General features: G+C 40.8%; 1 protein-coding gene across 3 annotated transcripts in view; it reads left to right on the top strand.

Annotated features, from left to right (window-relative positions):
• Positions 1 to 21239, top strand: part of CELSR3 (cadherin EGF LAG seven-pass G-type receptor 3) — a 1979827-nt gene that overhangs the window by 1568560 nt on the left and 390028 nt on the right. The window lies entirely within an intron of this gene.

Here is a 21239-nt window from a genome sequence, read left to right as displayed (position 1 = left end):
ATGAGTGAAGCTCAAATGTAGTTGCTATGACCACTGTCAATGGGTTGAGTTATAACTGGCCTGCACAGTTTGTGGAGCATGCATGATGCAATATGTAAGATGTCTTCCCCAAAATTCTAGGGCCAACGTTTCAGTCCTCACACCCTGTTACTATTTGTGTGGATTTTGTATGTCCTCCCTATGTTTATGTTTGCATCCTATATGTACAGTGGTTTCTTTCCACTTCTTCAAAACATGCTGGTAGATTGGCTGATCTGAAATGTCCACATGTGACACATTCAGTCTTCCTGTTCTCACTTGGGTTGTGGCTGTAAAATGTCCGCACTGCATCAGGTGACTTATCCAGTAAATAAATAAATTAATTAAAGTGAAACAGATGATATTATCCCTTCCTTGAGAGTATTATGAATTTTTGTAGGAATACACTGCACTTTTTTAGAAAGTGTTTATCCCATCACATAAAATTAAAGCCACAGCCCAGTTTGTTCATTCTAGCATTTGGGCTAAATCTCATGTGTGTCCTTCCCATTATTATAGCTCATACAGAATGGATATTAGTGTGATAATGTCGAAACTCAGAACATCAGCAGAAAAACACTGGCAGAACTATTAATGTCTTTGATGAATATAAATGTCCCTTGACATTCCCTTGCTAGTGATGCCTTTCCTCCTTCCATTTAGTATTTCCATTTTAAAAATACAGGAAAATTAGTTTGTTCTTGACTTCCACTGCCTTTAGCAAGCAACTGAAAGCAGCCGTAAACCCTTTATTTGAAAAAAACATTCTCCAGTATTCCCTATACCATGCTCATTTTCCATTTCATGGTATGACTGCATATTCTAGAGGTTCTGTTTCTAAAAACCTCCCAACCTGCATGTTATATATTTCAGTGACGTGCTTGGTGATGTCATAACCTGAGAGACAACTAATCTAAGCTTTCAAAATGTCAGGCTTCACATTCACTAATACTGATGCATTTGCTTTTAACACTTGTTAATCCATTTTGATGTTTTATACTATTGCATGAATCTCTGACATAGTTCCCAGTATAAACAACAAAGTCATGTTTCTATTAACAACCAATAAGCAACAAGTACATTTTATAGTGTTAAACTCTTAAGTAGGATTCTAGTTTATACTAAGGAGATTTAATCAGATAAAAAATGCTCTAAAATTCAGCTTTCGAGTAGCATTAAATGATTAAAGATTTAAGTATTTACTGTAAATGATAGAATCAAACATGAACTGTGGTTAGAGGAGTACAGATATCTTTACTCCTATACTTTCTTATGTTCTTAAGACTCAACAAAATTTGTAAATCACAGTATGAATATACAAGCAATAATGACCAATGGGAAATGTATTATTGGAGAAATAGTGTCTACCTAGGGGTGCTGTGGCATCAGATGATTCAGACGGAGGGCCTCTATGCCTCTGGAAGGATGTTATTTCCCCCAGTAACACATACCCTGGGAAGCATTACTATGCTTAGAGAATGGGATATCTTTTAAATTGTTCAGTTTTTCTCTTATTACTATATACTTGTTTATAATTTTGATATAAAATAGTTCTTTCACCTAATGTTTCCAAGCTATCTGTAGCATATGTAAATATTTAATGTCTACACAGACAAGAACACACACTTATGTGCACACACACACACACACACACACACACACACACACACACACACACACACACACAAACACACACACAAACACACACACAGAACACACATTGCTTTTCTTTTTCTTTATTGATTTCAGCCTGCAGATTGGAAGCTGAGATTCTAATTTTAGTCCCACAAGTGGCTGGAGTACTGACTGGAGCACTTATACCTGTCACTAGAGCATCTATCTTGTTAGCAAGGAAGAGCATTTCTTACTAGTGTGATAACAATGACTTAGTTCCTCTGCAGGTAGACTTAGCTAATAGTTTGATTACATATTTAATTTGTATATCTTTGGCCTTTTCTGCTGTCCCATTAAAATTCTTTCTTGTACATATCAGCTTGTCTACTGCTGGAACCCAGTGTGACTTTGGGTGTTATGTTTACATGAGATTTGAGCTTTTTTTTGGAAAGAATGACAAAATCTTCATTTGATCCTGTGTTTTCCACTTCCATAAAGTTTTTTTTCTACCAACCCAGTTCTTAAAGCTATTAACTCAGCTAGAAGTTTCAGTGGTACAGTTTGCTGTGTGCTGCAAGCCCTACACTGATTTCTATAATGACAGTGCATCCATTTCCTCTTACCCTTCCTTTATATCTACTGCCATGTTGGACACTGCTTGCAAAAAAAAAAAAACGTAAGCTTCTTTTCTTAAGCATTTTTTGACATCTAGTCGACTGTTTGACTATTTAGTTGGTCTTTTCTGAAGGAAAGCACCTTCAAACAGAATTGTTTGTGCTACATTTTGTTATAACTCTGTGGATAAGCCATTACTGAGACCCACAAGAGTATATTCAGTGAAAGTTTCATAGTTTCATAGGTAGGTACTAGGCTATTGGCCCTAGGGTCTATATAAGCCTAGCCAAAAAGGTACCCTGGCTTTTGCCACCCAAGAAAATTATTTTCCTTTGCCCCTGTCGAGCTGAGCCACATTGGTGATCCCCGGGGTGAATTTCTTATTTCCCATCTAATAATCAAGATTTTTCTTGAAGAGTGCTAATGAAGAGCTTTGTTTGATATAGGTAGGTAGTTTGTTCCAGAGTATGGGAAGTCTCTGGGACAGGAATCTATCCCTCCAGCATGTTCTGTTTATTGTGGTGACAAGGTTTAGGTCCCTAGAGCATGTAGCTCAGAGGGATTGTGATTTCTTTAAGTGGAGCATGTCCAACAGCTCTGGGTTTGACATAGCTTTGTATGTTAGGCAGAGATTGTCTCTGAGTAGGCAATATGTGACGGAGTAAAGATGGAGTTTTTTGAGACGGTCTGCGTAGGGCATCTGTTTGAGGCCAGTAATCCTCTTTGTGAGGTATTTCTGTGGCGTTTCCAGTTGTTGTAGATGTCTTGTGAGGTACATACTAAAAGGGGCATTGTACTCTATAATGGGTCTAATGAGTGACAAGTAGAGGGGAACAATGACTTATTTTTTCCTGGATGAGAATCTTTTTGTGATGAGGTGTGTCACATAGAGGGATTTCCTGACTACTGTGGCAATGTGATTATCAAAGGAGAGACTACTGTCCACCTGTGTCCCAAGGTCTCATCACACTTTCAGTGTTAAGTAGACTACCACCTGTGTGGTAGCTCAGGGGTACAGAGTTTTTACCAAAGGGGATGACAGTGCACTTTTTGGCATTGAGCTTGAGGTCATGGCTTTGACATCAGGCATCTGTCTCAGTGAAGCCCTTTTGTAGGATGTCCACATTGTTAGAAGCTTCAATTATGGCTCCTAGTTTGCAGTCATCTGCAAACTTTGTTAGCCAAAGACCATCTGTGTTAGCCTGTACTTCAGAAAAGTAGATACCAAACAGGAGAGGACCCAGGATTGAACCCTGTGGTACTCCACTTGTCACTGGTCTGAAGTCGGATATGGAGTCTGCTACTTTCACAGTGTGGGTTCTGTCAGGGAGCCAGTTGGCAACCCATCTTGTGACACAGAGGTTTATACCTAGTTTAGTGAGTTTATCTATAATTCCAGAGTGGGAGATGATGTCAAAAGCCTTGGCAAGATCTAGATAGGCTGTGTGAACCAACTTACCCTCATCTACAGCTTTAGTGACTGCTTCAAAGAAGTCTGTCAGGTTTAGGAGTCATGATCTGCCTTTTACACACCCAAAATTGGTGGGGTCCAGAGTTTGGAGATTACCAATGTCTTTGTTTATAAGTTCCATGATGATACGTTCCATGGCCTTGCAGACCATGCTCGTTAGGCTAATGGGGTGGTAGTTCCTGGGGTCCGTGGTAACTCCTCTTTTGTGGAGTGGGATAACAGTCACTCTGCACCATTCAGTGGGCACAAAGCCTGAGGTGAGGCTATGATTGAGCGTAGTGCTTAGGTGGGGTGCCAGTTCATTCTGTAGTTCATGTAGAACGCAGCTCATGGATGCTGTGTTCTTGGCTTTGGAGAGTGTGGTTTTTACCTGTGCAGCCGTGATTACAGGAACTTTGCATTCTTCCGGTATAGAGATGGGCCCTTTAGGGGGTGAGAGGGGGGTAAAGTTAGCCCTGAACCTATCTGCCAGGATGTGGCAATATCAGTTGGTTTTGTATATTTAGTGCCATTGTGCTGTAACTTGGAGCAGATCTGAGTGTTGCCATTGAGATTCTTGACATAGCTATAGAATGCTTTGTGGTTGTCTTTAGAATCAGTGGTGATTTTGTTTTCATAACTAGCTTTGGAGGACTTTATGAAGGATCTCAGCTTCTTACTGAGGCTGACCAGGGGAGTTCCTCCAATCATGGGATTTTACTCTTTTTTGCAACAGTTTCTTTCTTCTGTTATAGAGTTTATTTATGGCAGGGGACCACCAGATTGGCTTCCTTTTTTGGAGGATAGCATATTGGTTCTGTTAGGGATAGCATGATCCATGCACTTATGTAAGTGCTTATAAAGGGCATTTGTGTAGGATTCAGCAGTCGTACCTCTATTGTCCATCTGCATGGGTGTCGTGAAGTTTTCCACTTCTGTCTTAAGAAGTGTGAAGTTGGCTTTGGAGAAATTTTTTATGGTGGTTTCCCTAATGGACGGTGGGGGTGGGATGTGGATGTCTAGGGTGATTAGTTTGTGGTTGGATCTGACCAACAAGGAACTGACCTCTGGTGTGGAACACCAGTCACCCATGTTGGTAATGACCAGGTCTAGGATATTGCTGCCCCTGGTGGGAGTGTGGATAAGTTGATCCAAGGTGTTGGAATTTATGAATTCCAGAAAACATTGAGCAAAAGAGTTGGTACATGAGTAGTTTTCCCAGTTAATGGTGGGGTAGTTGAAATCACCCATTATTAGGATGTTGGGTTGTACCCTAATATTTTCCAGTGTATCAAGAAATGAGGTGTGGGAATCCTGGGGCATGGTGGGGGATCTGTAGCAAGTTACAATTTGGATTGCGGTCTTGCCCAGAGTTAGTTGCACTTGGATAATCTCGGATGCATTATGCTGAGCAACTAGCCTGGAGGTGTGGATATCCTTAATGAATATGGACACACCACTGCCTTTAGTGTTTCAGTCCAGGTTAGGTGGCCGAAAGGTGTGGTATGAATTATAGCCTAGTAATGCAGGGGTGCTCTCTGGAGCTTTGAACCAGGTCTCTGTCACTGCACAGATGTCGATGTTCTCCATTTTAAGGAGTGCCTCGAGTGAAGACATTTTGAGGTTTAGACTTCTAGCATTGTGTAGCATTACCCTCAGATTTTGCTTGCTTGTACCTGTTACGGTGGTGAACTTGTCATTTGAACCTTGCCTAAAAAAGGCACTATAGGGGTGGCAAGAGCCTTAGCCAGTATCCGGAATCCTAAGGGCAACAGGTGCAGGGAATCTCTGGCAAAGCATCGTGGTTTGTTGATCATGTCATCACAGGCAGACAGATACTGGATCCCATTAGAATGACACTAAAAGCTTAGCCAATTGTTGAAGTCAATCATTTTGTCCTTGTACTGTGGTATCATTCTGGGTGATGGCAGGATGCTACTCAGGGCTAGGGTCATACGTGCCTGGGCTACAAGATCAGAGAGCTCCTCCATGTCTCTTTTCATGTAGTCCAGGGAGATACATCTCAGGTCATTCACACCAACATGGACAATGACAGAGTCATATTTGTACTTGTTGTGGAGTGACCTGAGTGTGTGCATTATGTGGCGGATCCTGGCGCCTGACAGGCAGCTGACAGTAGCTTTCTCCTTGTTTAGCCTGGTGAGTGGAACATCAGTGTACCTGACTATAGAGTCACCTACGACTAGAGTGTTGGGTATGTTGTTATGCCTTATGAGCTGTGGTTGAGTGGCACACTGAGTTTGTGGGCTATGTGTCATTTGGGTTGTGTTGGGGGGTGGAGGTTGTTTGTGTTTCTCCTTTGGAGGTCTCTGTTGCTTGAGCAGATTTTTATTGAGAGCCTCTGTGAATGTAGGTGTGTGTTTGTTTTGGTGGTGTAGGTTTTGAGGGACTATATGATGAGTGTGGTGTGGTGCAAGTGTTTACCTTCTCCTCTTGACTGTCTAGTCCAGTCTTGGATGAAGAGAGCTTTGCTTCCAGTTTGGCTATATAAGTGCATCTCTCACAGGTTGTAGTGTTGGGTGGTAGGAGGAGAGGGTTGTCTGTGTACATGAGGCAATTGCTGCATTGCCCCAAGATGCCCAGATTCATCAGGTAGACAGGAGAAAATACTGGGAGCTGACCCTTAGACATGCCTGGATAGGTGCTTATTTATTAAGTACTAAAAACTGTTTTTCTCTAGACAAGTGAGGAAAGTTGAGTGCTGTAGTAATTTGTAGCTTATTTAGTGCTTACGAGTTCTGAACAACTGCTGAGCTCAAAGAAACAGATTTGAGTGCTAAAACTAAAAAAAAACTGGCTAGTTCTAAAGGAAAATTTGAAGAGCAGACTTTATGGCATCGGGAATACTTTAACCCGAGCTAAGCGGAGATGCATAAAGTGTAACAGTAGCAAATTAGTAAACTGATTTAAACAAATTAACTAATTAACCAATAAAAAGATAAAAACTGAGCCCCATTCCAGCAGTCTTTGATCAGACAAGTTCTAACTGCACACTCCTGCCACTAGGGTGCAGGGGAACCTACTCCAAAAAAGATGGTCTGGATTAGTGCTTAAGTTATACAAACAAAGCTACATTCAGCAGGTCTGAATTTAGTCTATGCTACAGCAAACAAGGTGTACCAATTTCAGAAAGAAAGAGTTCAAATAAGGAGGCACAATAAGCCTTTAACCAGAAACTCCCAGCTCAGAAGGGCAGAATCTACCCTCTCCTCCCACAAGAGTGCAGGTCACACCTTCTTAATGTAAAATAACTGGCCTGAAGACCCAAGTGCTTAAACCATCTGTGACCTTGTTTTGTGACATGTCAGGCTAGGCACTTAAAAGTCAACAATGTTGTCCTCAATGCAGACATTTAGATAAGAATTACAAATAGTTTTTGCTTTTAAGGCAGGAGCAGACTTTGATGTGGTAGGTGTCTGGGAGTGCTGAGTGGAGTCTCCATCCAGCTCTCTTATCAAAGCTTATTAATCTATTCAGATAGTACTAATTACTGTAAAAATATAAAGCTGCACGATATCATAGTACAGTTATGTGATGTGCTTAGAGCAGCAGAGCAGCGACTCCCTTCATGCCACAGTCTTAGCTGCCTCACTTTGTTCTTCACAATTTGCTGTCTTTCTTTTGGTTTCTTGTCCTTAGTGAACCACTGTGGCTTGAATGAGGATTATCTGTAAAGTGTGTGGTAAGGTGACCTAACAGCCAAAATTATTTTGTTGCTCTTGTAAAGTTTTAGAGTGAAAAGGAATGATCTGAAGTAGGATATTCATTTGTCTGCAACCTGTGGGTTATGGATCCGATATCGGATCCGAACCGGCATAGTTTTCCAGCTATGATCCATAGCTTCTCTCCCTCCTCACCCATAATGCCCCTGCCGCTCTACCCTCATGACCTCAGATCTTTGTTTGCCGCTGGGTAACTAGATGTGGGATATAGCCTCAGCTAAGTAGACTTTTTTCTTGTTGAAAAATAGTAGCGCCCACCTGAGGCTTCAGGGGTCTTTCCCCCTACCTGGACGACTGGCTCCTTACCCCAACAAGGCATTCTCTTCTCTCGGCACAGACCTCTTCTTCATCTTGCTCCATTTCTGGGCATCACAACATACAAACAGTCCAACCTGGCTTCACAGCTCTCTTAGATTTCATAGGGGCCAGACTAGGACACAAGGAGTTTAGCGAGCCTCCTCATCATGACAGAGTTCTAAATCTGCAGCTCCAGGTGCTGGCCCCATTCCATTTCTGTTCTGTCTACGAGTTGGTCCTGAGGGAGGGGCTCTAGGGTCCATGGCTTCATCGACAGCACTTCTTCCTCTTGCCAGGCTCAACATCTAACCAGCAGTTCCACAGTAAAGTAGCAGTTCCACAGTAAAGTTCAATCCATGCACTTCTCACTATCACATTAACTTTATGTCAGCCAAATTGTGCAAAACATTTTTCTGTGCAACTTTCCTTTTAAAGGTACTTTCCTTCTCAGGCCCTCCCTTGGCAAGCAGTTCTTTGGTCCTACAGGCCCTTGACCGCCCCTTTTTAAGTGTAGTCACTGTGTATCTTTAACAGCTGTACTAGATATCTATTGTAAGGTACATTGGTGGGTCCTGACATGTTCACCATGCTTGCATGATACTATTCCTTAGTGAGACATCTCCTGTCTGTACTGTCACTTCCTCATAACAGTGGCAGACGTCATCCTGTAAAAAGGACTTGGTGGGGGTCTGTGTACTAGTTCTGTTACACTTTGGATTTTTACTAATTTTATTTCCTAAAATTTTGGCTATAAGAATTGGTGAGCCCCCTCCTTGTGAGCTGTTCTATTCCACTTTGTCATGCAGTGGTGTAACAGCCTGGCCAGTCAGTCAGAAAGTTATGTAATGCTGTATAAAAATCATAGCCAGTGGGCCACACTCTACGACAAGCTATAACCCAAAGATAAATAATGACTATAAAAACATACAGGAATTCACTGATCTTCTGTTACCGAGAGCAATACACACAGCTTTAACTTCCATATCACACAAATATTTGCTGGAAAAAAGAAATGATTTCCCAGATAATCAGATTTAGTTCTTCATAACATCTGCTTTGTATATTTCCCAACTTTAGTTCATAATGTTATATGTCATAGGCATGTTTTTTATGCCACAACTTGTGTTTGGAGAATTGTTTCACCTCCCTTTTTTACAGTTTGAAAGCATTTGAAAGGTTTTATTCTGTGATTATGTCTTTTCTTCTTTTCTAAATAATATATTTAATGAGAGGAAGTTGCTCACATCCTTATCTTCAAGTTTTGCATCATTTCAGAGTAGAACATACTGTAAATAGAGTTACCATTGTTCTGCCATTGGTACCTGAAGCTGCAGGTAGAGGACTTCTTCACCCCTGGAAGAATCCACACCAAAACAACTGTAGATACCCCACCAAAGGCTATCTGGCCACAATAATTGAGCCAAAAAAGGAAGAAAACAGGCAGTAGTCACCATGCTGAACAGCTACAAAACTTTTATTTAAAACACAATTAAAAACACAAGGAACGAGCGCTTTCGGGACCAAGCCCTTCTTCAGATAAGCTGAAATAAAACTGCAGTTTTTATAGCTCTTTGACTACTAATCAGTATTGCATCCTCCTCTTTTTCAGTACAGGTTTTAAAGGTAAAACCCCATTTAAACCTGGGGTTTTATATGCTGCTAACTCAATTATCCATTTTGTCTCATTTAACTCTGTTTCATTAACCAAATCACCTCCCCCTTTTGTTCTTGTTCATGCATTGTATAACCATAAATTTAAACTTATGTTTGTCATAATTATAAATATGCTGGAAACTACCGCCCCATCAGTCTGAAGAGCCTGATCTGCAAGGCCATGGAACGTATTATCATGGAACTTATAAACAAAGATATTGGCAACTTTCAAACACTGGACTCACCCAGTTTGGGTTCGTGAAGGGCCAATCCTGTCTCCTGAACCTGATTGACTTCTTCGAATCAGTCTACAGAGCCGTGGATGAGGGTAAGGCAGTCCACACAGCCTATCTGGACCTCGCCAAGGCCTTTGACACCATCCCCCACTCTGGAATCATAGATAAACTTACTAAGCTGGGCATTAATCCCTACATCACTCAATGGGTTGCCAACTGGCTTACTGGCTTACTGACAGAACACACATTGTAAAAGTAGCCGACTCCAAATCCAACTTCAGGCAAGTGACAAGTGGAGTACCTCAGGGTTCACTCCTGGGACCACTCTTGTTTAGCATCTACTTCTCTGAAGTACAGCCCAACACTAAGGGACTCTGGCTATCAAAGTTCGCAGATGACTGCAAACTGGGAGCCATTATCGAATCCCCAAATGATGTGAATATTCTACAAAAGGGCCTTACAGGAACAGATGCTTGGTGCCAGAGCCATGGGCTCAAGCTCAATGCCAAGAAATGTATAGTTATCCCCTTTGGGAAAAATCATGTATCCATGAATTACCACATAGGTGGCAGTAGACTAAACACCGAAAGTGTGATAAGAGACTTAGGGACACAGGTGGACAGTGGTCTCACCTTCGATAACCACATCACCACAACAGTCAGGAAATCCTTATATGTGACACATGTCATCACTAAGGGATTTTCATCCAGAAAAAAGGAGGTCATTGTCCCACTGTACTCATCCCACATTAGACCCATTATAGAATACAACACCCCATTTGGTATGTACCTCTCAAGACATCTGCAACAACTGGAAAGGCCGCAGAAATACCTAACTAAAAGAATCACAGACCTAAAGCAGATGCCCTATGCTGACCACCTTAAAAAACTCCAGCTATACTCTGTCGCATATCGTCTACTCAGAGGCGATCTCTGCTTAACATACAAGGCCATGTCAAACCGATAGCTGTTGGACATGCTACACTTAAAGAAATCCCAATCCCTCAGAGCCACACGCTCCAGGGATCTAAACCTTGTCATCGCAATAAACAAAACATGCTGGAGGGATAGGTTCCTGACCCAGAGACTCCCCAGACTCTGGAAAAGACTGCCCATACATGTCAGCAGAAGGCCTCTTTGGCCCTCTTCAAAAGGAACCTTGACGATTGGATGGGAGGAAGGAAATTCACCCCGAGGATCACTTCAGTCGCCCTGCTAGACAGGGGTCCAGGGAAGTAAATAATGTGTGAAGAAATAGCCAGGGAATTGTTATGGCTAGGCTTGTATAGCCCTAGGGCCGATAACCTAGTACCAACCTATAAGGAAAACAGGTAGAGTCTTACAAACAATTAAAAATAAAAGGCAGCCTATGAACCTATAAGTGCATTATGTTCATATCTTAACCTAATTGATGACAAATGGTTCAAAATTCTATTTTTTTATCATGCAGTTAGTTTTTCCTACATAGAATGAGTTGCAGTCCTGACAGACAAACAACATTCTTTGTTTTACAATCTGCATACAGATCAAAACAAATCTAGTCAGTCTAGTCAGCCTAGACCCCCACAGATGAATAATACGACATTGATGTTAACATATAGTAACAACATAGGGGTAATATGTGACATAATAAAACAGAATTGGAATGCTCTGTTAACAGATGAAAGAATAGGCAAGGTGGTGGGTGAGAGACCACTGTTTGGATTTAGAAGGAATAAAAATCTAAAAGACTTATCATGTCATGAAGGGAAGACAGAAAAAAAGTAGGAACAGGAATATCTCTACACAACGTCCAGGTACATGAAAATGTAGATGCTGCAAAGCATGTGAGTACACTAAGGAAGCAGGATCATATAGACATCATATATCAGGGAAGCAGTATTGTTTTGATCTATATGCAGATTATAAAACAAAGAATGTTTATCTGTCTGTCTGTCAGGACTGCAACTCATTCTATGTAGGAAAGACTAACTGCATGTTAACAAATAGAAGTTTGAACCATTTGTCATCAATTAGGTTAAGACATGAACATAATGCACTTTTCCAGCATATTTCTAAGTATGAGAAACATAATGCATGAACAAGACCAAAAGGGGAGATGATTTGGTTAATGAAACAGAGTTAAATGAGACAAAATGGATCATGGAGTTAGCAGCATATAAACCCCCAGGTTTAAATGGGGTTATACCTTTAAAACCTGTACTGAAAAAGAGGAGAGTGCAGTACTGATTAGTAGTCAAAGAGCTATAAAAACTGCAGTTTTAGTTGAGCTTGTTTTCTGAAGAAGGGTTTGTTCCCAAAAGCGCTCGTTCCTTGTGTTTTTAATTGTGTTTTAAATAAAAGTTTTGTTGCTGTTCAGCATGGTGGCAACTGCCTGTTTTCTTTCTTTTTTGACCCCTGGAAGAATGTTACTTACACAGTAACATTCACCCTAGGGGGTATTATTGTGCTTAGAGAAATTGTTTTGTATTTGTTTTTCTTATTTTTTAATTGATATATATATTTTTAAATATTTTTGATGTAAAATAATTCCTCCTCCTAATGTTTCAGACTTGGTGTAGTATATGTAATTGTTAAAGGAAATATTTTACATCCAAAATGTAAGTTTGGTTAAGTATTTAATGTCTACAAACACTTTCACTCTCTCTCTCTCTTTCTTACACACACACACACACACACACACACACACACACACACACACACACACACACACACACCTTTCTATGTTTATTTTTAATTATCTGTTTCTTACATTTCTACACTCTCTAAACAGTAAAAATGCTGCTTAGTGGGTGTAAAACAATGGTGGCTGTTACTGCCGTGAAGTGGGAGACTCATTTTTCAGCAGGCATTACACATTAACACCCTGCTGGAGAATATTCATTCTGCAATCCGAGTGGCAACGCACAGGTCGCCCATTCTGTAAGACTCATTTATTGTGTTTTGGCTTTATTGCATTGTGTTGCTAACACCCACCAATGGGACTAAATCAAATCATAGCATTTTCTTAACATACCAACCACTCAACTAAGGTTGAACAATAATTGATAGTAAAAGTCTATGCTTATAATTAGTTTGAAAGTTCTGCAGTGTTTTTATTGGTGTAATTGTTCTTGACATTAAGCTATGAATAATTTTGTCAGAGAGTTATGATAAACAGTAAATGTTAAAGCAATTTCTTTCTTTACTTAGAAGGATGCAAACTGTTTGACTAGGTTTTGTTGTTATTAGCCTCCACTGTGGTCAGGCTTTAAGAAAATGGATTAAACTCTACATCTCAATGGTTATCAATAAGGAATCCATAAAGCTGAGGTCAGGTTCTTGACCAAAGTTCTGTCTGCCTATGCCTGGCAGACATATTGTTATAATTCCACTGACTGGAGCAGCACTATGTTGAAAAACATCTGCGACTTCATTAGTCCAGGACTTGTAGGTTACTAGAAGATAGCAACCATGCCTCTTACAGCCAGTCTCAACTGATGGCATCTCTGTTTGTCTGTATCATTCTTCTTGTCGGTATTGCATTTGAAGATGTTACTGGGAACTTTGAAGCATTGTGATTTGGATAGATGGCTTGATTTTACTTTGAGTTATCAGTTGATTAATTTGTTTCATGTGCACTAAAGCAGGCATTTTAATTGCATTTCAAGAACATTTAGATGGCCTTCTTTCTCATTTAGTTATCAATGACTCTTGCATTTCAGGATCCTTTAGATGGCCTACTTCTTCATTTAGTTATCAATGCTTCAATTTACCTTTTGATCTATGTTTGTCCCTTGGGACTTATGTATGAAAAGGTCAAAAACATTTTGCTTCTTTTCACTGATAATGTATAATAACAGCATTTGGAACTTTGGCAGCATCCAGCATTTTACTCAATGTTTTGTAATACAATGTCGATGTATTTTCTTCTTATATGCCTCTTTCTGAGATTCTAGGATATCCATTTTGAAAATTATGGCTGAGGACTTTTGAGGCATGATATTGAGCATCAAAAAGAAAGAACTATCCAGACACTGGTCTGAAGAATGTTTGCCATGCGACCTATATCTTTTTTATCTCCCATCAGAAATTCTATTAGTCTTGGACAGTACTGCACCATGCTGGACTGCAGAGCTGAAGATCTGGGTTTAAGTTCCCTCAGATTCCACATCACTGTTGTGTGACCCTTGCCAGAATACTTAATGTCATTGAACTCCCATGTTTCTTAGAACATGCATGCTGAGTAAGATGAATTAACTTATAAACAGATTGAAAGTTAAGTAAATAAAACTATAGCAAATGATTATAGATATTTTGTCAGCATTAAGAGTACTTTCCTACTTTTTTTAGAAAGCTGTCATAAAGCAATATCAAATGCTGGCAGAAACACCCATTTTCAGTGGATGTAGGTTTAGGTGACCCCTGGATACCCTACCATGTCAAGATCATTCTGAAGCAATTTACAACCTACATGAGGCCTCTCACCTACATGATGATACACAGCAGAAGTCCTTCCCTGGACACTTAGCCATTTTTCAGTATTCTGCAAAAATTTGTGCAGTTGAGAACTGTGAGTGGAGTACATAAGAACTGAAAAAAGGCCTTTACTGATTTATGTGTTAAAATGCCCCTGTCAGCTGTAGTAGCCCTGTTAATGTAGGACAATGGCAGCAACAAAGTAGTATTCTTTGTTTGCATGTAAAAAAGCAGCACCAGTATATGTTTATAACATAGAGGATTATAGGTTCATAGGCTGGTGCTAGGCTATTGGCCCTAGGGTCTATACAAGCCTAGCCATAACAATTCCCTGGCTATTTCTTCCCACACTATTTACTTCCCTGGACCCCTGTCTAGCAGGGCGACTGACGTGAGCCACGGGGTGAATTTCCTTTCTCCCATCCAATCGTCAAGGTTCCTTTTGAAGAGGGCCAAAGAGGCCTTCTGCTGACATGTATGGGCAGTCTATTTCCAGAATCTGGGGAGTCTCTGGGTCAGGAACCTATTCCCTCCAGCATGTTTTGTTTATTGTGATGACAAGGTTTAGATCCCTGGAGCGTGTGACTCTGAGGGATTGGGATTTCTTTCAGTATAGCATGTCCAACAGCTCTGGGTTTGACATGGCCTTGTATGTTAAGCAGAGATCGCCTCTGAGTAGACGATATGCTACAGAGTATAGCTGGTGTTTTTTAAGGCGGTCAGAATAGGGCATCTGCTTTAGGCCTGTGATTCTTTTAGTGAGGTATTTCTGTGGCCTTTCCAGTTGTTGCAGGTGTCTTGAGAGGTACATACCAAATGGGGCATTGTATTCTATAATGGGTCTAATGAGGGATGAGTACAGTGGGACAATGACCTCCTTTTTTCAGGATGAAAAGCCCTTAGTGATGAGGTGTGCCACATAGAAGGATTTTCTGACTGTTGTGGCAATGTGGTTATCGAAGGTGAGACCAGTGTCCACCTGTGTCCCTAAGTCTCTTATCACACTTTCGGTGTTTAGTGTACTGCCACCTATGTGGTAATTCATGGGTACATGTTTTTTTCCCAACGGGGATAACTATACATTTCTTGGCATTGAGCTTGAGCCCATGGCTCTGGTACCAAGCATCTGTTTCTGTAAGGCTCTTTTGTAGAGTATCCACATCATTTGGAGATTCAATAATGGCTCCCAGTTTGCAATCATCTGCAAACTTTGTTAGCCAGAGTCCCTTAGTGTTGGCCTGTACTTCAGAGGAGTAGATGCCAAACAAGAGTGGTCCCAGGACTGAACCCTGAGGTACTCCACTTGTCACTTGTCTAGAGCTGGATTTGGAGTCAGCTACTTTTACAGTGTGGGTTCTGTCAGTAAGCTAGTTGGCAACCCATCAAGTGATGTAGGGATTAATGCCCAGCTTAGTAAGTTTATCTATGATTCCAGAGTGGGGGATGGTGTCAAAGGCCTTGGCGAGGACCAGATAGGCTGTGTGGACTGCCTTACCCTCGTCCACGGCTCTGCAGACTGATTCAAAGAAGTCAGTCAGGTTCAGGAGACAAGATCAGCCCTTCATGAACCTAAACTGGGGGGGGTCCTGTGTTTGAAGGTTGCCAATGTCTTTGTTTATAAGTTCCATGATAATACGTTCCATGGCCTTGCAGATCAGGCTTTTCAGACTGATGGGGCGGTAGTTCTCGGGATCCAAGTGGATCCCCCTTGTAGAGTGGGATAACTGTAGCAGTGCGCCACTCAGTGGGCACAAAGCCTAAGGTGAGGCTATGATTAAACATGACACTTAGGTGAGGTGCAGGTTCATTTCATAGTTCATGTAGTACACAGCCCGGAATGTCATCTGGTCCCAAGGATGCTGTATTCTTAGCTTTGGGGAGTGCATTTTTTTACCTGTGTGGCCGTTATTACCAGAATTTGGCAATCTTCCGGTATTGAGATGGGCCAATTATGGGGTGAGAGGGGGGTAAAGTTGGCACTGAATTGATCTGCCAGGATATTGGCAATATCCTTGGGATCAGTATATTTAATGTCATTCTGTTGTAGCTCAGAGCAGATCTGAGCTTTGCCATTTTGATTCTTGACATAGTTATAGAATGCCTTGTGGTTGTCTTTGGAATCTTTGGCAATTTTATTTTCTTAACTAGCTTTGGAGGATTTTATGAAGGATCTCAGCTTTTTACTGAGGCTGGTAAGGAAGTTTTTTGCATCCTGGGATTTTCCTCTTTTCTGCAACAGTTTCTTCCTTTTGTTGTAAAGTTTGTTTATGGCAGGGGACCACCAGATTGGCTTCATTTTTTTGGAGTAGAGCATCTTGGTTCTATTTGGGATGGCACAATTCATGCATGAGTGGATGTGCTCGTACAGTGCCTTAGTGTAGGACTCAGCAGTTGAACTTTCAGTTCCCATCTGCATGGGTGTCATGAAGTTTGTCACTTCTGACTTGAGTAGCATGAAGTTGGCTATGGAGAAGTTTTTTATGGAGGTTTCCTTACTGGGGGTGGGGGATGGATGTGGATGTTAAGGGTGATTAGCTTATGGCCTGACCTGACCAATGAGGGGGGTGATCATAGGTGTGGAGCATCAATTTCCCATGTTGGTAATGACCAAGTCTAGGATATTGGTGCCCCTTGGTGGGACAATGGATAAGTTGATCCAGGGCGTTGAAATTTATGAATTCCAAGAACCGTTGGGCAAAGATGTTGGTACACGAGTAGTTTTCCCAGTTAATGGCAGGATAGTTGAAGTCACCCAGTATTAGGGTGTTTGGTTGTATCTTAATATTTTCCAGTATGTTTAGAAAGGTGTAGTGAGAATTGTGGGGCATGGTGGGGGATCTGTAGCAAGCTACAATTTGGATTGCAGTCTTACCTACTGTTAGTTGCACCTGGAGAATTTCAGGCGCATTGTGTTGGGCAACTAGTCTGGTGATGTGAATATCCTTGGTAAATATGGACACTACTCCACCTTTAGTGTTTCGATCCTGGTTTGGTGGCCGAAAAGTGTGGTAAGAGTTGTAGCCTGATATTGTAGGGGTGCTCTCTGGAGCCTTAAACCAGGTCTCAGTTACTGCACAGATATCAATGTTCTCCATTTTTAGTAGTGCTTCAAGAGAGAGTGCATTTTGAGGTTTAGACTTCTAGCATTGAGTAGCGTTACCTTCAGATTTTGCATGCTTGTACCTGTTATGGTGGTGGTTTTGTCCTTTGAACTTTGCCTAAAAACGGCACTATAGGGGTGGCAAGAGCCTTAGCCAGTATCCTGAATCCCAGGGGCGACAGGTGCAGACCATCTCTGGCAAAGCATCCTGGTCTTTCGATCATGTCATCCCAGGCAGACAGATACTGGATCCTCTTTGAATGACACCAGAAGCTTAGCCAATTGTTGAAGTCAATCATATTGTCCTTATATTGTGGTAACATTCTGGGCGAAGGCAGGATGCTACTCAGGGCTAGGGTCATACCTGCCTGGGCCGCATGATCCGAGAGCTCTTTCATGTCTGTTTTCATGGAGTCCAGGGAGGTACGTCTCAAGTCATTTACTCCAACATGGACAATGACGGAGTCATATTTGTACTTGTTGTGGAGTGATTTGAGTGCATGTGTTGGGTAGCGGATCCTGGCACCCGACAGGCAGCTGACTGTAATTTTCTCCTTTTTCAGCCTGGTGAGTGGGACATCAGTGTGGCTGACTATAGAGTCACCTATGACTAAAGTGTTAGGTACATTGTCTTGCCTTAGGGGCTGTTGCTGGGTGGCACACTGGTGTTGTGAGCTATGTGTCACTTTGGATGTGATTGGTGTTTTTTTGCGTTTCAGCTTCGGAGGTCCTTGTTTCTTGGGCAGGTTACAGTTAAGGGTCTCCGCATATGTGGATTTAGTGTTGCTATGTGTGGGTGTTGCTGCTGTGGGTTTAGAAGGGCTATATGTTGCTTGAGGTGTAGTGCGGGTGTTAACCTTCTCCTCTTGACTGTCTAGCACAATCTTGGGTGGAGAGAGAGAGCTTTGCTTCCAGTTTGGCTATGTAAGTGCATCTCTCACAGGTTGTAGTGTTGGGTGGTAGGAGGAGAGGGTTGTCTGTGTACATGAGACAATTTCTGCATTGCCCCAGTATGCCCAGATTCACCAGGTGGACAGGAGAAATCACTGGAAACTGACCATTGGATATGCCTGGTTTGTTGTTTTTTTTGTAAAGTACAGGAGCTGTTTTCCCTTATCTTAGCAAGCTACTTTGCAATTATAATCAGGTTTCCAGTCATAACTGATTTATGTGTTTGAAACATGAATTCCCACTTGAGGTGAATTTCTTGACATCCATGTTGAGAACACATTATTATAAGCTAGGATCAGAGACCCGAATATAATTATTTGTAGTGCATGGAGCTTTTATCTGATTCATGTATTACTAGTTAAAGTAAAACAGGGAAAAAAAAGCTAAGTTTATTGCCGGCTTTCAAAGCCATTAAGCACTTAGCGAGCACTGTCCGAAAGGCAGTGTAACACAATCCCTGACATTTACATTCACCTTCCATGCCCCTCAGCTGTCCATATTTTCATCTCATATATTTAGTCTGTTCTGTGTAAAGTCTATGTTTTTCAGACAAATTACTGAGGACTGAATTAATGAAATGTATGTTTCAGGCTTTCTATCCTTCAAAACATGCAGGTGAACATACATCCTGTTATTCTAGCAACTTTCTTTTTAACAGGAATTTGGGGACACTTCAGTATGGACTGTAGGCAGAAACCAATCTTTTATTTCTCTCACTGTCATTTGGTGGTCAATACAGTCAGATTTTAATGCTGAGCACTAGACTCAACCTTATCCACTTAAGCAGGGGTTGCTTAACAGATGTTAAGGTCTGGTCTTGCACCACTTTAGCGCTTAACTGATTTCTCTTTTTCTGAATATCGGAGTGCAATCGTGGTGTTCCATGCACTGCATCAGCAAGATATGGTGAATATGAAAGTGTTACAGGATTGACAAAGTTTTGCACTTCCAATCTGGCCCTGTGATACAGAGGGATAAACCCTGACTGCATCTTCTTAGATATCAGGCTGCATGTGTGATATGCTAGGCTTTATTTAATTGTTTTGTTTTTATAAGTTGAACTTTTATACAACACAAATTAGACAGTGTAACAAATGAGCAGTGAAGTAGCTGAAATTATTAAGAAAATATTTTTGAAAAAAATTACTTATCATGCAGACAGCATAACAGTTAGTGTTACAGAAAATTGAATTTGATTAAACTGACCAGAAATTTTGCTTAACAAATCATTGTGAAGTCCTTTTAAACTTTAGGCAGGGGTTTGTTAATGGCATATCAGGTGAGGTTATGGAATATTTTTCAGTTGCCTTGACAATCCTTAAACACCCCTCTTTTGGAGAGCTCCAGTACAGTAATAATAGGACTACTAGTACTGACTTGCTAAGAGAAACACCATTGAAATCTGCACTCTAAACAAAACATTGCAGCTGATTAGAAAAACTGTTAGGTGACAATCTTTAGACTCTTAGAAAACTGTTCTTAGGTTGTTTTGCAGTTGGGCAGGCTCACCCAAAGCCCTTTTCTGAAGTCTGTATTCATACACCAACAAATCATGCTAAAGAGTCGCATAAATCTGAGTGGAGATACATTACGAGACCATGGATCTTATTGATGTAGGGATTTTCTTTCTTTTTTATGGAAAGTTCTTCCTCAGCTACCATTTAGCTTCCTAGCACATTTATAAATTAGAATCTGAAGGCATGCCAGTGCACAACTGCAGTGTGCTTTCAAGTGTTCACAAATATGTTACGTTTTTCAGATTTGAGCTTGGATTTTGGCAGAAAGGGGTCTAAAAACCAATAAAAAAACAGATAAACACATAAATAAAAATAATAAACTAACAACATAGCTGGTGAGCTTCTTTGTCCTGGTATACTAAAAGTGTCGTCACATTCTGAGACAAGTGTACCAAACCCTTGAAACTGGGGTAACCTCTTTACTGTATACAAGTGTGTGTGCGTGTGTGTATGTCTGTGTGTGCGTTTTATTTAGCTGATAACTGATAACTCTGCAAAAATAAAGATTATATCTTGTTTAATTTTTTTTTTTTAGTTCGCTGTTTACTCACTTTTTCATTGCAGCCACATTAACAAACTGTTGTCATCATAGGTAGGTAATAATTTGCATACTACAAAGCATTGTGAATAAGCAGAGTCAACTTACTTACAGGAGTAGCTTCATAATTAAGTTGTGGTTTCATTCATACAATCATACTAGATCATTACATGCATTAATTTTCAATGTGAGGTATTCAGTCTGCAAGAACTAGTTCACTACTTGACTTTCAAGGAAGTAAGACACTACTACTGGTACAAATACAGTTGTATGTGCATTCATTTAATTAGTCAGACATTATGGATTCTGTCTGTCATGATGTCATGGCAGGGACTTTGAATTCTGGGAAAAAAATTTAAGGGGCTATCCATATCAACAAAGTAAAATGTAAAATACAACACATATTTTGCATCAAAAGCTGTACAGTTTATAGGTAAGTACAAGGGTAGCTGCACTTGTGGGACATTTTAAGCCTATCCAATTTCTGTTTTGGTGGTTGATTTAACCATTTTCACTTGTTAGATTGGCCTTACCCATCCCTTAGTCAATAATTATATATTACCCCTAATGAGACTAAGTGGGATCATATCATAGGCAATTTGAGGAGACCCATGCATGGGATAAAGCATTTGGGAGCTGCATCTGTCCATTAGTAGTACAGGGACAGTCCTGGGATACATTTTCTGTTTCTCATCTATAGATCCATGTTTTGCTTGAATATGGACAGGAATGAGGATTATTGTACGTGGACTGGGAGTCTATTGCAAACCAACAATATCTTCCGCATGATATACCTGTCCCTCCAAACTGCTCTGTTGATGTTGTAGAGGTTTAGATCTCTCAACTATTTCTGATGCCATTTGACTTGCTGATGAACATATCTATCAATATTGGGTTGGAGGATGCCTTGTATGCCAGACACAGGCCACCTGTTAGTAGTCTATAGGATACCAAGTAGACTGACAAGGATTTGAGTTGGTTTATATAGGACATATTGTTTAGGCCTTGTATCCTTTTAGTAAAGCAACTCTGTGGGTGTTCCAGTTGTTG

This window comes from Protopterus annectens, chromosome 7.part1 (genome assembly GCF_019279795.1).
Source record: "Protopterus annectens isolate FY-2018-M chromosome 7.part1, PAN1.0, whole genome shotgun sequence".
NCBI lineage: Eukaryota > Metazoa > Chordata > Ceratodontiformes > Protopteridae > Protopterus > Protopterus annectens.
The sequence above is the reverse complement of the archived record's forward strand: the minus strand, read 5'-3'. Positions and strand labels throughout refer to the sequence as shown.